Here is a 16,153-nt window from a genome sequence, read left to right on the forward strand (position 1 = left end):
TTGCTATTTTTATTTTCTTTTTTACTGTTTTTGCTATTTGTAAAATAGTTGGTGTATTGTTGGTTTGATTTTGTTTGGAATGTGGATTGAAATTATTCATGCAATCAATGATTGTTAATTGTAACTGTAGCCAAGTTAGAATCACATCTCTTAAAAACTTTCAAAGCCCAAATATTGTGTACGGAAATTAAGAACTACTACTCACCAGTTTTATTAAATGACACAGTACTTTGAAATGTTCATAAAGAACAGGAACTTTGTAGCATTGCAGAATGAGTGACTAAATTGATGCACAACAAAGAGCAGAGTTTTAAAATGAGAACTATGTAGGGTTGCTTTCAGGATGTACTTTTGCACACTGAGGGCCGTGGGATGTTCTATTCAAAGATATTGGATGTTAGATCAGTTGAGATTTTTAAGACAGTAATTGATTGATGTCGTTAAAATTACCAAGGGATTTGCAATATATCTAATAAATTAGGTTAAGTTCAGTCATGATCCAAGGGACGCAAAATGACCTACTTTTATTTTCTATAAATGGTAAATTGCTGAAACTAACAAAGTTTTTTGGGTCAATGTGTTAGATTTTTGCATAAAATCTGAAGTTATGGATGTAAGTTTGCTCACTGGGCTGGAAGGTTCATTTTCAGATATTTCATCACCATACTAGGTAACATCAACAGTGAGCCTCCGGTGAAGCACTGGTGTTAGTGACCTGCTTTCCATTTATGTGTTTAAGTTTCCTTGGGTTGGTGACATCACCACAGGAAATGACATCACCCGCCCAAGGAAACTTAAACACAAAAATAGAAAGTGGGTCACTAGCACCAGTGCTTCATCGGATGCTCACTGATGAAACATCTGAAAACAAACTTTCCAGCTCAGTGAGCTAAATTACATCCAGAACCTCAGCCTGAGCTACAAATCTTCTCAAAACTCACTACCTCCAGTTATGCTTGTGGTTGTTATAACTGTGGAATGATTTGATCACATGGCCATAAAAATCATAAAATGTGTGAGCAGGAATTGGCCATTCAGTGGAATCTTGGCTGATCTGATAATCCTCAACTCCAGTTTTCTGCCTTATCACATAACCCTTGATTCTCTTACTGATTCAAAATATGTCTCTCTCAGCATTGAATATACTTAACAACCTTCCAAGATAAATAAAGCATCACCTATAAACATACAAATATGGGAAATAGGAGCAGGAGTAGACCATTTTTCCCAGCCGACTCCAGCATTCAACATGATCAAGGCTAATCTTCTAACTAACCCATACTCCCACTGCTTCCCATATGCCTCGACACCTTAACCTCTAGGAATCTATCTTTTTTTAAAACATATTCAGTGGCTTACTCCATGGCCTTCTGAGTGAAATCATTTCACCTCATCTTTGACTAAAAGGACCCCCAGCATAAGCTGAAACAGTGACCCCTTGCTACCTGACCAGGGAAATATTATTCCACACTCAGAATTTTATACATTTCAATGAGATCTTCTCACATTCTTCACTTTCCAATCTATCACTTGTACCAGTTTTCACATTGCTGTTACCACTCTTCATGACACCTCTCAGCTTTTTTTAAGGACAAAACTAATCTTCAAAACATTACCAGCTAACACAGAAGCACTTATCAATTCTGACCACTGAGACATATCCCATTGGAAACATTTCAAGTTTAATAAAAATTATATCCTCTGATTCTGGAATGTTCTGAAATGCATAAGAATGTAGAACCAACTTGGCAGTTTGTAAATCACTACTAGCTGCATAATTTTGATGATGACTTTTAACACAAGAACAGACAGATCTATCATTACATAATATGGAGGTAGGTTTAATTGCATACTTTTAATTTGTTTTATGTGTATTTTCTGAATTTATTGTGAAAATGATTTCAGTGAGTTTCCCAATATTGGATCAATGATGGAGTTAGTGGTCTTTCCTGTGTGAATTCCCTATGGAGAAGAAAGTGAGGACTGCAGATGCTGGAGATCAGATCTGAAAATGTGTTGCTGGAAAAGCGCAGCAGGTCAGGCAGCATCCAAGGAGCAGGAGAGTCGACATTTCGTGCATGAGTCTGAAGAAGGGCTGATGCACGAAACGTCGACTCTCCTGCTCCTTGGATGCTGCCTGACCTGCTGTGCTTTTCCAGCACCACATTTTCAGCGCTGAATTCCCTATGGCTCAGTTATTTATGGTTTGCTGGAGGCATTTATGGATGGTACAAAGTTGCATCTTTGTTCAGTTTTCATTTCAATGCATTATATCATTTAATGCACCACTTTGTCTGAGTTAAGAAATTCTCCTTGGTTTTGGGGGCCAGATTTGACTCTGCACAGGAAATAAAGGCAGCGTCCATGTTGGGGAACAGACTGTTCCAAGAACTTAAGTTCATGCAGAAGAGCAAATATAACGGGTTTTATAGAGCACTGTGTCTTTATTGCACTCTTGTGCACACAGTAAGGAAGTAGACTTGGGGATCTATAATGAAAAAACTTATTTCCTTGCATTACAGAAAGTAATTCCAATTCCTTACAATGGCATGGTGGCTCAGTGGTTAACGCTGCTGTCTCACAGTGCCAGGGACAAGTGCCAGGTTTGATTCCACCCTTGGGCAAATGTGCAAATTCCATACACATGTTCTTCCTGATTCTGTGTGGGTTTCCTCTGGGTGCTGTGGTTTCTTCCCACGGTCCAAAATATGTAGGTTAGGTGGATTGGCCGTGCTAAACTGCCCATGTTATGTAAGCTAGGAGAAATGTAGGGTTACAGGGACAGAGCAAGGGGGTGAGTGTTGGTGGGAAGCTGTTTGGAGGATTAGTGCGCACTTGATGGCCCATATGGCCTGTTGCCACATGAAGGCATTTGTAATTGAAATTAGGAATTTATTTTCAATTAAAATTGTAAGACTTTTTTTTCAAAATTAGCTAGATAAAGGTGAATACTAGTTTATGGATGCCAGATTTTAAGTTTCATATTCCAAAAAATAAAGCTGTGTTGGAGGACGATGAATAAACAAATTAAGACTAATCTGCCTTACACAAAATTTTCAAACTGTAATCCAAATGATTTTAAAGTCCCTGTAGACAAGCTGTACCCTTGAACAGTATGAAGCCTTGAATTAACCTGCTATGGCAAATCTATTTAGTTATTCATTCTGCTCAGCTTTGTTTTGGGTCTTTTAAGTAGTAGAGCTCAACTGGATGAATTATTAGAAGACCTTGGTATTTATTTAGTTTTGCAGTGGTATTAATATACAAGGTCACATGCAGTCTGGAGGCTTTTACTGGCTGGCTTGCTTGTGTGTTGCATCACAGCTTGCTTGGATAGGTTGCAACTGCATTGTCTTGGTCTCTAGTCACAAGCTCAAGGCCTGAAAGCCAGTTTCTGCCCACTGCCACGAAACAGTCTTCATGCATTTGTTTATGAATTCCAATGTTTTCACTGCAAAGACCTAGGCGCAAGTCAAATGTCATCTTTCTTGGTTTGAGAACAGTATGGGAGGGTAAGGAGAATATAACAGTATAATTTTAAGAGAAATTTAATATTTAACATATATTTGCAAAAATGCACATTTGTAATTTACATGTATTAAATGAAATGTATTGACAAATATGGAGACAAATTTGGATATGTTTTAATAGAATGATTTAGTTGGCTGTCAGCAACTGATGTCTTTCATAGTTGTCTCCTTTCAAGGCTTGTGCTTGCAATCATACACTTTATTTTCTGACCTTGACTGTTGTTACCCACAGTGCTGTAAGCAAACTATTTTAAGTAGCTTCTGAATCAAGTTAATTTGACCTTTTATGGAAAGCACTTTTTCAGGTTTATATTTTTGTGTATTCTAGCGTGGGGAGGATAATGGCTGAAGCCAAATTTGAAACAATGTTAATATTTTAAACTAATACTTACAGCAATATTTCACTTTGATATCAATTGTAACAGAGATCCCATGATGTGGTTACTGTTGAATGAACCCTGAAGTTTGCCTTACTTAAATTAACCAAAACTTTATTCTATATCATGTAATACACCTTCAAAACATTTATATATTGCAAGGAACTTGAACATGAAGCTTGAAGTTAGTGTACTGCTCCTTATGATGTATACTGCTCTGAAAATAAAAATGATTAGAAAATACGGAAGTAACAGAATTGGGGTTCTGTAACTGTCTAAGCAGAAGTAAAACACCTATGTTCATTTACTACCTGGGATCATTTTTAGACATCTGTTATCTTGTGTACATGAACCCTACGTAAAAAGTACATATTATAGTTTTTTTTGAGATTTACAAAATGTACATACTGTTCTGTTAGGAACTAAACTGTACAAATAATCAGTTTGCTTTATCACAACATGGCTTGTGCATATCTCAGTAAGTTTCTATCACTGAGTGGAGCTGAAGTTGTGTGCAATGTGAAGGTCTGTTTGGCTTCAAAGGAGATTGTTGATCTCTAAGTTTATTGACTCATTACTTTTATTATATTTTATACTTTTATTATATTTATTATATTATATTATGAAAGATGTGAAATGGAATATCAGCTTCAGTTTAGGGACTCCACACTAATCAACCAGTTTTCCCCAAACAGACATTGCACATATTAAATCCAATAGCTGCTCACTCTGCTTTACCCTAACTTTATTACGTAATGACAGCATTAGAATAACACCTTATATAGCGGTATCACTAGCGTGATGTTTTATCATTACCTCCTGACACCAGCTGTTATGGCCACTCTGAGTCAGTTTGCAAATTCACTGGATTCAAAAGCAGCTTCATGCCTTGCTCCAGACCTGGTAAAAGCTGTTCTGAGACTAATCGAATTCAGTTTGCACTGGATCCGTACAACAAATTGAGAGGCTTTCAACTTGTCATTATCTGGATGCATCAGAGGTACAATGAGGCTACACCATGTGATTGCGCCGTTCAGTCCCCTGCATTGGGTGTGGGGTTTCCATAGCATAGACTTGCATCTCCTCCTCTATTTTAACTTCTGTAGCAAACAACTATAGAAAGCAGAATTTATAAATCCATTCACAGGATGAGGCTGTCATCGTGTTGGCCAGCAGTTCTTGACTATTTCTCACTGACTCTGAGGAGAAGGTGCTGAGCTATCTCAATGGATGCAGTAACCTGCCTGGCCATGTCTGAGGTCTCTTCAGATTCAACTACATTTGTGAGTCATGAGACACATGTGGACTAGAGTGGATACGGGTGGCAGATTCTCTTCTCTAAAAGGCACTTGTGAACCTGTTGGGCATTTCCAACTGTCTGAGATTTCCACTACTGAAACTCAGCCTTTTGAATTCCACATTTATTGAATTGACTGGATTTAAATTCCTCAGCTGTCAAGATGGGATTTTAACTCTTGTCTATAAATTGTTAGCTGAGGTTTCTGGATTATTAGTCCAGTATCAAAACTACATTGAGCCTAAAGAGAATGTAAAGGCTTTTCTGATATGCATCACTGGGTGACAAGAATAGAACTGGTTACTCATCTCCAAGTTCCCTTGAAAAGTGGTGACAAGCCCCTTGCATTCTTGTGTTCAAGTGATATGGGTACACCCAGAATGGTGTTGGGTATGAGCTTACAGGATTTGGGCCCAGTGATCATGAAGATGGTATTGATGACATTTCCTGTGCTAGGATGGTATTAGTTAGAGTGTCTCTTATATATGGTGATGCCCCTACCTGCTTGCTGTCCTCTGGCGTGGGCCTGGCAGCTGCTATCAGAGAAGCCTTGGTGAGTTACTGCAGTACATCTTGCAAATAATTCGTGTTGAAATCGCTATGCACTGGTGGTGGAATGAATTAACATTTAAGGTGGTGGTTGGGGCACTAACCCAGCAGTTCGCTCTGTAAGTGTTTTTCAAGCTTCTTGAATGCTGAATATAGGATTAAAGACAGGATTCTTGGCAGTGTGGAGGAACAGAGGGATCATGGTGTTCAAGTACATAGATGTCTCAAAGTTGCGACCCAAGTGGATAGGGTTGTTAAGAAAACATATGGTGTTTTGGCTTTCATTAACAGGGGAATGAGTTTAAGAGCTGCGAGGTTTTGTGGCAGCTGTACAAATCCCTGGTGAGACCACACTTGGAATATTGTGTCTAGTTCTGATTGTCCAACTATAGGAAAGATACAGAGGCTTTGGAGAGGGTGCAAAGAAGGTTTGCCAGGATGCAGCCTGGACTGGAGAGCTTGTTCTATGAAGAGAGGTTGACTAAGATTGAACTTTTCTCTCTGGAGAAAAGGAGGAAGAGAGATGACCTGATCAAGATTTACAGGGTAATGAGAGGCATGGACAGAGTCAATAGCCAGAGACTTTTCCCCAGGGCAAGATTGACTGGGGAAAGGGGTCATAGTTTTAAGATATTAGGAGGAAGATAGAGAGGAGACTCAGAGGTAGGCTCTTTATACAAAGAGTTGTGAATGCATGGAATGCGTTGCCAGCTGTGGCGGTGGAAGCAGAGTCATTAGGGACATTTTAAGCACCTGCTGGACAGGCACATGGACAGCAGTGAATTGAGGGGTGCAAAGGTAAGGTTATTTTATTTTACATTAGGATTAATCCTTGGCACAACATCGTAAGCCAAAGGGCCTGTTCTGTGCTGTACTTTTCTATGTTCTATCTTCTGGAGTGTTGTCGGAGCTCATCTGGGCAAGTGGGAATTATCCCATCACAGTCCTTCCTTACACTTTGTAGATTGTGGAGAGGCTTTGGCAAGTCAGGAGTTGAGTTACTTGTTATGGAGTATTCAAACTGTGGTGCAATGTTTATGTGAATAGTCTAGTTAAGGCACTGATTAAGGGGTAAACATCAAGTTGTTGATAGTGGGAGAAGTCAGTGATGAGAATGTTCTTGAATGTCAAAGGGAGATGATTAGGAGATAGTCATTGCCTGTTTTCTTTGTGCAAAAGTCTACCTTTCAGCCAACGTTTGACTGTTGCCCAGGTCTTGCTACATGTGTGGAGGGATTTGGGCCAAGCACAGGCAAGTGGGACTAGTTTACTTTGGGAACATGGTTGGTGTGGACTGGCTAGACTGAAGGGACTGTTTCCATGCTGTATGATTCTATGATTATGCCTATGTGAGGATTTGTGAATGGAACTGCAAAAAGCGCAATCAGCAATGGCCATCCTCATCATGAAGGAAAGGCTATGGATGAGCAGCTGAAGACTTAACAAACAGCACTGGGGAAACCCTGCTGCTGTGCCCTGGGCCTGAAATAATTGATCTCCTGCTTGCACCACCACCTTTGTGCTATTTCAGTATAAATCATGGCTGAAGAATTCTTGTTTTAGGGTAAACAGTCTATACTTTTTTGTTTACTTCTTGAGCTCAAAAATGCAAACATTATATTTATTTAATTGGATATTGGCCATTCTCATAGATAAACCCATAGATCATGGAAGAATTGACTGGTTACTGAGCCAGTCAAAGTGGTTATTGAACAACTATGATTGGATAAGGAATCTGGCTCCTCACACCATCTTATACATGTTGTAATGTTGGCAGTTCTACAACAAGTACTTAATGAAAGAGTATTTTAAAGCCATTGTCCTGAGATTATAAAGGATGTTGTGTAAATGCAAGTTTTTGCTTAAAGTTGCTGTCCAGGGTGCTGACCGATTACATCATGATCCAGAGCAGCCTTGGCCGTCAACAAGCCAGAATGAATTGTGGTTGAGAAGTGAATGGTGCAAAGTAGTTGATCAGGCTGGTAATCCAGAACCTAAATCTAAATTATCCCCAGATAGTGGATCTAACCCATATTATTAATTTACCTGGCCACAGAGAATATCATTTATCACTTTGTTTTTGTAATTATTGTATCCCAAACCACAAAACTTTTCTCTTAGAAGTGACTAGGTCTGTTGTGTATTTAGATATCGAAGCCAGTTTGTGTACAGCAGGACTTTGCAAGAGAGATGCTTGATCAGGTAATTTGTTTTTTTGTGGCCGTGGGCGGAATATTGACTAGGAGATTGTCCTCAGGTCCTCCAGTTCAACACTTTTCTAAAGAGTTGTACCCCAAATTGCCAATGTGGAGAAAGATTGTGAAGTGAAGTTTGAAACTAGAATCTTCTGATCTGAGGAAAGCGATCAAGTCAATCTGTAATATAGATTGAAGCTTTCCAAGACCATTTTCATCTTCGCATTTGTATGTGATGTATGATCAATTGATGGTAAAATTGTCTTTAGTTTGTCGATTCATCAATACATAGAGACTGAGATGAGGAGAAAAGTTTAGAAGCCTGATGAGGTAGAATAAAATAGATGTGGGTAGCCTTGGGGGAGGGGATGAAGAAAAGAATTCATGTGGATATCCCTATGAGAGAACTATGTAGAGCGAATGAAAATAGGGAAGGATAAAACTTTCTAACTGGAGAAAAGAGAAGCTGAGGTAACATGTCGAAGGGAATCTTTGTGCATTTTCTGTACTTATTAATACATTGTTCTCTGCAGTGACTAATTGTTAGTGAGGAGTTGGTTGTCCAAAAAGCATTAAATTGATTAAATACCTCTCTGGTTGGTTGGCCGATCAGTAACTGATATAGACAAATGTCAGATGATAATTAATCCTATAAATAATGTGTTTTTTTTACAAAAAAAATCTATCAGTTTGAAAGATGTGGGCTTGGCAACATTTATTGACCATTTCTAATTACTCTGAAAAGGTTTTGATGAGCCACCTGTTTGGGGGTGTAGGTCCACTCATTGATGTTAGAAGGTGAATGTACAATACGCCATTAAAATTCCAGGTATAGACTTTGCGAGCCAACAATTGAACTAGGAATAGTAATAGAAACCATATTAAGTAGGTTAGCAAAATAGTTTCTTTTAGTAGAGTTGAAACCATGGATTCAATATTTTCCCTGTTTGCTATCTCATCAAGCCAAATATTGTTTCTCTATCCTTGCCATGAACCTTTTACTTTCTCTTTAATTTTCTCATAACTTAGCTTAGGGCCTCCTCAAACCTAAACCCATCCATGAAACCCACCTTGCCATTGCCTTGACTCCTCTCCCATTAGACGGTTGGTCCTGCCTACGTTCCCATCTCCCATCCTTTCACACAGCTCTACCTAAGCAAGCTGCCTCCCCCAGCTTTAATGTTCATCACTGCAACTGGTGCCTGTATATTCACTTGCTGCTTCACTGCTCATTAGCTTCTCTTAATCCCTTCACTTTGCCGAACCAAATGGAAGTTGCTTTTGTGGTGAGTAGGAGTTGCTTTATAATCGTGTGTGCGGCTGACTCCTGTGTTTAATTAAAGTGGAGGACAGGAAGATAATAACACAATAGATACAGCAAAGACCTGGATATTCCCACATAATGGATTTTGTAGTGAAGTAGCAAAAGAGCATATGCTGTTAGGAGCACTTCTAGCATCTTTAGGCTCTGCCAAAGAGCTTTACAGTCAATGAGGTACTTTTCGAAATGTAGTGAGAATTGCAGTATAGGTAAATATGATGACTAATTTGTGCATAAAACATAAATGATCACATAACCTATAAAATTTGTTGTTTAAAAAATGGAAGATTGGAAAAATATATTTACTTTTTTCAGTCTTAATATTTGGTTAATTACATGTTGTCCACACTAGATATTGTTTCTAAAAATACTCTTCACTGGGAGTCCTTTTAATCTTCAGTTACTGGAAAATTTCTCTTTTCTGCCTCTGAATAGGTTTTGTAAATTTTTGGCTCCAATTTTTTTGCAATTAATAGAATAAAAGGCATTGCTCATTCTGTCTTCAAGGACATTTTTGCATAGAATCCCTACAGTGTTGAAGCAGGCAATTCAGCCCATCAAGCCCACGCCAACCCTTCAAAGAACAGCCCACCCAAATCATGTCACCCTGCATTTCTACATCCCTGGACACTATGGGCTATCCAGCCTAACCTGCACATTTTTGGACTCTGAGAGGAAACCCACACAGATACGGGGAGAATGTGCAAATTCCATGCAGACAGTCCACCAAGGGTGGATTTGAACCCAGGTCCCTTCCGCTGTGATGTAGTTGTACTAACCACTGAGCAATCGTGCTGTGCTAAACATTGCATTTATTGGTTTTATTGTCTCCTTGCTATTTTTGCATGAAATACGTTATTGTTCTAATAATGCAGATAGTCCTAAGGGAGGCTGAGATTTATTTTACTGGTAGAATCTCAAGGCTCTATGTTTGAACAAGATCAAACAAAAGGAACCTGTGGAAAATTCCAATTTGTGGTGGGAAAGATGGAGGAGAAATTCAGGACCAGGGGTTTGTTTTCCTTCAAGAGTAGTTGCATTAGGCAGTTATTTATGTGTAAACTGACTTGCAAATTCATGCCTTGGCTTGTAAATGTCCCAAACTTACCAATCGAGTTATGTCACTCTCAGTTCCTTCCACAAGGTAGTATGTTCTTAGTGCGAAAAAATTATTGAATTTGTACACTAATTGCCAGTTAAACTCACCACAGAAAATGAGGGTCCACACAGAGAGACCATAAGACCATGAGAAAGAGGAACAGGAGGAGGCCATTCAGCCCCTCGAGCCTGCTCCACCATTCAACGAGATCATGGCTGATCTGACATTCCTCACATCCACTTTCCTGCATTTTCCCTGTAACCCTTGATTGCTCGAGTGATCAAGAATAATCTCAGCCTTAAATAAACACGAGGACTCTGCCTGCACAGTTCTCTGTGGCAAGGAGTTCCAAAGGCACACAATCCTCTGAGAGAAAATAATTCTCCTTATCTCAGCCTTAAATTGGCACCCCTTTTCCCCTTGGGGAAGCTATCAATGACTGGGGCTACAGATTTAACATAAGGAGCAGAACAATTAGAAGAATTGTGCAAAAAACCCTTTTTCATCGAGGATGGTGGGAATCTGAAACTCACTGCCTGTAAGCATGGTGGAGGCAGAAACACTCATCACCTTTAAGAAGTATTTAGATATGGACTTGTGATGCCAAGCCTTGCTGGAAAATGGGATTAGAATAGTTAGATATTTGCTTATGACTGGCATGGATGTGATGGGCTGAAGGGCCTTTTTCTTTGCTATAGACCTCAATGACTCTTTGACTGTAATATCTGGTAATGAAAACATTTCCTTTTTAAGAACATAATCATTATTACTGCAGTGCCAATCAACTTTTCTCATGCTGAAACTGAACATTTAATTTGTGGAGTTTTTTTTTGCAGCTAGTAAATTGTTCTTCAAAGGTGTTAACAGGATCAAATTTTAAATTTCTTATCATTTTTGAATTATGCAATTTTCTTATTTTTTAAACTCTTTCTCTATCTGCCTGTGTTTAAAGCATCTTCACTTTAGTCTGCCTCTGGGTTTCCTCCTTATCCTTAAGTTTCTTTGGTAAAGGAGCTACACTTGATTTATGACTCATCTAATCCATTGCTCTGATTGTGACCTATCAGCTTGTGCTTTTAAAACATGAGTTCTTACAGCCATCACTGGCTAGACCAGTATTTATTTCTCGTCCCTGTTAGGACTAGAGGACATTTCAGAACCAACCACATCAATGTGAGTGGCACAATGGCTCAGTGGTTAGCACTGCTGCCTCAGCGCCAGGGACCTGGGTTTGACAACTCCCTTGGGTGACTGTCGTTGCGGAGTTCACACATTCTCCCCGTGTCTGCGTGGGTTTCCTCCAGGTAGTCCGGTTTCCTCCCACAGTCCAAAGATGTGCGGGTCAGGTGAGTTGTCCATGCTAAGTTGCCCATACTGTTAGATGCATTAGTCAGAGGTAAATATAGAGTAAAGGAATGGATCTGGGTGGTTTACTCTTCAGAGGGCCAGTGTGGACTTGTTGGGCCAAAGGGCCTGTTTCCATACTGTAGGGAATTTAATCTAAAAATGTGGGTCTGGGGTCCTATGAAAGTCAGACCAGAAAAGGATGGCAGATTTCCTTCCCTAAAGTACATTAAAGAATGAAGTAAGTTCTGAGGACAACTAACAGTGATAACACAACCACCATGAGGTGAGCGTTTAACTCCAGATTTTGCTGCATTTCAATCTGCCAAGGTAAGATTCGAACCCATGCCCTCAGAAATCACACACGTTGTCTGAATTTCTGGTCTGGAGACATTACCAGTTCAACACTGCTTGCCTCTAATGCAGCGTATTGAGTAACTAACTTTGAACAGTTGTGCCCAAGAAGGAAATGATTAAGAGGGCAATACACAGAGCTTCCCAGTTCAGGTCTGACCCATTATTTTCTTTTTTTTCTTGGGGATGAGAAACTGGAATGGAAATTGGACAGTGATGAGTGAAATATCTGGAAATCTTTGCAACGTTAGAACCAACTGCTGTATATTTTTGATAATACAACGTTGCTTTTTAAAACCATAAGAAGACCATAAGAAGTAGGGGTGTAAGTAAGGCCATTCGGCCCATCAAGTCCACTCTGCCATTCAATCATGGCTGATGGGCATTTCAACGCCACTTACCTGCACTCTCCCCGTATCCTTTAATTCCTTGCGAGATTAAGAATTTATCAATGTCTGCCTTGACGTGATGAAGGGGAGAAATTGAGACTGAATGGCACCAAGAGTCTGTTCAGTTAAGAAATCCTGCGCGATGACAGCCCTCTGGTTGGTGGAGCTACAGTGTATTAAAAGCTGTAAGTGCCAAGGCAGCTGGAGAAACATCCAGAGCCTGCAAACATTAATCATCCATCACCCATGTCTTTCCCTCACTCTGTCTCTGGGGAAAAAGACAGAAAACCAAGGCAGCCTCAAAGAAAGAATTCTAACAAGAGCAGGTTAACAAGATCAACTTCTGAGTGATCGTCACCCTACAGACAGTAGCATGTCATCAGTCCTAAAAATCCAGAAAGGATCAAAAAGTTGATTTTCGATCTTCAGAATTGTGTTCACTCTGTCTATATTCTTTTGCAATCTGTTGTATCCAGATCAAACCATTTGTCTTTGTCTGGTTCATCCTGAACGACTGTATGTATTTTGGGTTTTTTTGGAAGGGGTATAGTTTAAGCTCACATAAAAGTAGATTAGAAATCATTCTTCTTTTCTGCTTTTTGTTAAAGGTTACAATAAAACAATTTATTGTCTGTTCATTGCAAAACCTGACTTTTGTCCTGAATAGCAGTCAATCAGGCAAATTAGTAATTTTGGTGGTTTAACTGGGATTTTGTACATTTTAGGAGAGTTTGCGAAACATGATTATCTCTGCACAGTTCCCAGTTCAGTCATAACAATATACATGTTGTGGGACAGCGATGCCAAAGTAATTTCTGTGCACAGTTTTTTTTCATTTATATTATGCTTCCATTGTTGATTGCTGGTGGCCAAAATTTGTGAGAAAGATTTATTATTCTGTGCCTTTTCCAAATTAGCTTCTAATGGACAACTGCTGCTTGTGTGGAATACATACGGGCCCTTGCTAAGGTTTCCTGAAAAGAAGAAGAGGATTCTTTTCTATAATTTAATAACAAAACAAAAAGGTCTGGGGGCAACCACTATTTTGTGCATGGTACACTATTCATTCACAGTGCTAACACACTGCTGCATTTAGTACAGAAGATTCATGACAATGGTAGGTCTATTTTTGTTGGCTCTTTGTATATTGACTGCATATTTGTTAAGAGACTGTGGGGTGTGAAAGATTTACATAACACTGTAATACTGATTTGGAGATGCTGGTGTTGGACTGGGGTGTACAAAGTTAAAAATCACACAATACTAGGTTATAGTCCAACAGGTTTAATTGGAAGCACTAGCTTTCAGAACACTGCCCCTTCATCAGTTGTTTGTGGAGGCCTGTAATACAGTACTCTCTGAATGGAAAGCATCTTTTGAGAGCTATGAACATGATGTGGAGGTGCCAATGTTGGACTGGGTGGACTAAGTTAAAAATCACACAACATCAGGTTATGGTCCAACAGGATTATTTGGAAGCACTAGCTTTTGAGTGCTGCTCCTTCACCAGGTAGCTGATGATTGCTATCTGAAGGAGCAGTGCTCCAAAAGCTAGTGCTTCCAAATAATCCTGTTGGTCTATAACCTGGTGTTGTTGGATTTTTAAATGAATCTTGAAGATGTTCATGCTTTTGATACAGTCAGAAAGCATTGTGAAATTGTAACCACCTTAGGCAACTGACTGTGTGGAGTTTGCACGTTCTCCCCGTGTCTGCATGGGTTTCCTCCGGGTGCTCTGGTTTCCTCCCACAATCCAAAGATGTGTGGGTCAGGTGAATTGGCAATGTTAAATTGCCCCTAGTGTTAGGTAAGGGGTATGGGTGGGTTGCGCTTCGGCGGGTCGGTGTGGACTTGTTGGGCCGAAGGGCCTGTTTCCATACTGTAAGCAATCTAATCTAATCTAATAAGGGTTCAGGATCCTAGAACAACTTCTCAGTGATTTTGTGGAACAGCTCCTCTGAGCATGACTAGCACAGTGTCAGCAGAATTATATGAACTCAAAGAAACATTCTAGACTGAAAGAGCAGGTGGAGGTGAATAATAAAAAGAAGGTAACTTAATCCCTAATCAAATATAAGATCACATCCTTGTGTATCTGTGATGACCAGGCTGAATTAATCTATCATAAACAATGTTACTTTAAAGTGTATGTCTAAAGACCATTTTTAACTTTATTGTTCTCCTTGATCAGACTGTCTTTAATCCACACCCCGATGTACATCAAACCACACATTAAAAGTGTTACACAGAGTCATAGAGGTATACAGCATGGAAACGACCATTCAGCCCAACACGCCCATGCTGACAAGCTTTCATAAGTTCATAAGATACAGGAGCAGGATTAGGCCAATCGGCCCATTGAATCTGCTCCGCCATTCGTTCATGGCTGATATTCTCCTCACCCTCATTTTCTTGCCTTCTCCCAATATCCTATTCATCTTATCTGGATACTGATTAGGAATGATCAGCCATGATCATATTGAATGGCGGTGCAGGCTCGAAGGGCTGAATGGCCTACTCCTGCACCTATTGTCTATTGTCTATTGTCTATTGTCTATTATCTACGACCCTCATGATTTATAAACCTCTTCAGAGCTGCCCCTCGGCCTCATATGCTCCAGTGGGAGCAACGTCCCAGTCTATCCAGCTTCTCCTTATTACTGAAACCATTCAGTCTCGGTAACATGGTTGTAAATTTCTCTTGGCACCTTTTCCAGTTTAATAATATCCTTCCTACAGCAGAGTGACATGTTCATGGCCCCCATCAGAATTTGTCTCCCTAAATAGTAGAGATTGGGAATTTCAGCAAAGAGGATTTAAGTTTGATAAATGTCTGCAAAGTTAAAAGTCACACAACACTAGGTTATAGCCCAAAAGTGCACTGCTCCTTCACCTACCCAGTGAAGGACAACTGCCTAATGAAGGAGCAGTGCTCCAAAAGCTAGTGCTTCCAAATAAACCTAATTTTTAATTTTGTCCACCCCAGTCCAACATTGGCTCCTCCACATCACCCTCTCCTCAGTTCTGTCTGTTGGCCAGCAATGGTTTTGCTGTGTGAAGCTGGGTATTGCTTCCCTGCTGGCCCACTTTGTGGTGGTGTACACTGATGCTTCCAACATATCATCTGTTATTTACTGACTTTTAAACTCCCTCTATTGGCGAGTTTTGAGAAGGTTTGCAGCTCAGGTTGAGGTTTTGGATGTAAGTTTACTTGCTGAGCTTGGAGTAGCTTATTTTCTTCCTTGTTTCATCTGAAGCACTAACAGTTGTTATATGAAGTTTGGCACCTGGCATCAATCAAAATTGGTGGGTAGACATAGAACTGATGAACAATAATGTGGTTATCAGGCTGTTAAATATGAGATATTCACAGCAATAGTTCAGGCAAAGACAGCAAAATGTATTCAAGTTGTATCGATTATAATGAGGTGATATAATTCCTTCTGAAACTTGCTCGGAATGTGGTGGGGCATCTTCGGTACTGTTACACTGTAATCCTGAGAGGCTCTGTTTCGTTCTTCCAAGGGTCGATTCACCTTGGAATATTTGAGTTAGATCGGCGGTCAATAATTTTGGGAATGTGAGAACCTATCCCTTAATTACAGAGCATTGTGCCAGAGACATTTAATTGAATCTGTACCAAAGCCAACCCAATAATCTAAAACACTGCAGATGTTAGAAATCTAAGACAAAAACAA

General features: G+C 39.7%; 1 protein-coding gene across 1 annotated transcript in view; it reads left to right on the forward strand.

The window, feature by feature from the left end:
* The window catches only part of LOC132825911 (potassium channel subfamily T member 1-like), a 428,710-nt gene that overhangs the window by 26,774 nt on the left and 385,783 nt on the right, over positions 1–16,153 (forward strand). The gene's annotated exons all lie outside the window — the stretch shown is intronic.

The sequence above is a fragment of the Hemiscyllium ocellatum genome, chromosome 21 (assembly GCF_020745735.1).
Source record: "Hemiscyllium ocellatum isolate sHemOce1 chromosome 21, sHemOce1.pat.X.cur, whole genome shotgun sequence".
NCBI classification, from domain to species: domain Eukaryota; kingdom Metazoa; phylum Chordata; class Chondrichthyes; order Orectolobiformes; family Hemiscylliidae; genus Hemiscyllium; species Hemiscyllium ocellatum.